The sequence below is a fragment of the Lepus europaeus genome, chromosome 11 (assembly GCF_033115175.1).
Source record: "Lepus europaeus isolate LE1 chromosome 11, mLepTim1.pri, whole genome shotgun sequence".
NCBI lineage: Eukaryota > Metazoa > Chordata > Mammalia > Lagomorpha > Leporidae > Lepus > Lepus europaeus.
In genome coordinates this window covers 69,820,835-69,822,487 of record NC_084837.1, presented here as the reverse complement: position 1 = coordinate 69,822,487, position 1,653 = coordinate 69,820,835, and positions in this window count along the sequence as shown.

Below are 1,653 nucleotides of genomic sequence, written 5' to 3'. Positions count from 1 at the left end.
TCCTGCCGTGCTTCTGCCGCAGTGTTCAGCTTCACGGAGGGAGAAAAGGAGGATTAAGCTGGATCATGTGAGGAGTCGCCTTCCTGCCCAGTGCCCTGCCCAGGGCATATCTTAGGGGGCCAGCACAAGACAGAGGAGGTTTGGAGCAGCCAAGTTTCTCTAATCAGGAGACCCAAGCCCAGAGAGGCTGGAGGAGTTAGGGAGGAGGGCAGACAAGCATTGTCTATAGCTATTCATGTGGCCCATAGTCCCTGAGGATGGACTCAAGCAGTTTGCACTCTATGCAAAGGCATGGTTTCATTCAAGGTCTTGTAAATTGGTTCTGCTGTCAATTTTCCCCAGATCTGTGAAGACCTGGGTTTGCAACTGCTTTCCTCTTTCTCTCTGCTGATCTTGTTCTTAGCAGCTGTTGGGGCTAGTGGACATATAGCACATTCTTTGGCTTGCTTGGTGTCTTTTTATGTTTCTGTTTTGTGACAGCCAGGTAGGGCTGGGGGCAAGAAGGTCAGTTTGGAAGCAACTACAATAATTTAGCAAAAAAAAAAAGGGGGGGGGGCTTGAACTAAGGCATTGGCAACAGGAATGGAGAAAAGTCCATAGCTTCCAATAAATACTATGGAGGTAGAGTGGATGCTCTTTGGTCATTAATTGGTTGTGTTTCCTTCCAGAAAGCTACCTAAAATGCAATTTGACAATCCAGGTAGTGTTCAAATATAGACCATTGTCTTCCCTACTCTCGCATTTAGGAGATTTGCTAAGAACTTGAGACAGGGTAGTAACCTGTGGCTAACAGACACAAGGAGCCAGATGACATGGTACCAGTCCCAGCACTACTACTTAGTAGCTCCATGACCTTGAGCAAGTTACTAAATCTCTCTACTCCTCTGTTCTACTATTTGTCAAGCAGGGTTATGGTGAGGATTACTTAAATGAATGGTTGTAATATATTTAGAACAGCCTCTGACACATACACAATTCTTATGTATCTAATCTTTTATTATTTATTCTACTCTTGATTGTAACACTAGAGTTTTAAGTTAGAATGGAATTTTGTAGCTTTGCAACTTTCACAATTCTCTTGCAGAAAAAGCATAAAATAAATGTGCATGTTAAGTTTTAGATTTAGAAACCAGGTTTAGGGGCTGGCATTGTGGTACACCAGGTTAAGCCACTGCCTGCAATGTTGGCATCTCATATAGGCACCAGTTTGAATCTCAGCTGCTCTGCTCTGATCCAGCTCCCTACTAATGTGTCTGGGAAAGCAGCAGAAGATGGCCAAAGTACTTGCCCCTCTGCCACCCATGTGAGAGACCTGGGTGAAACTCATGGATCCTGGCTTCAGCCTGGCCTACCTCTGGTCATCGCAACCATTTGGGGAGTGAACCAGTAGTTAGAAGATATTATTTTCTCTCTCTGTAACTCTGTGTTTCAAATATATAAATAAATATTTTAAAAAAGAAACTAGATTTATCTGGTGGAAACCAGTAGGTTGCTTCCTGATGTTTGTGATCTTGGGTTGGTAAAAATTCTCAAACATCTCCCCACCCCGTTTTCTGGGAAATGCATTGTAAACCTCTCTGAAATGATCATTTCTAGGAACTAAATACCCAGACATATGATGTGGTTGTGTAACTAGGGTGATGAATCACCCAA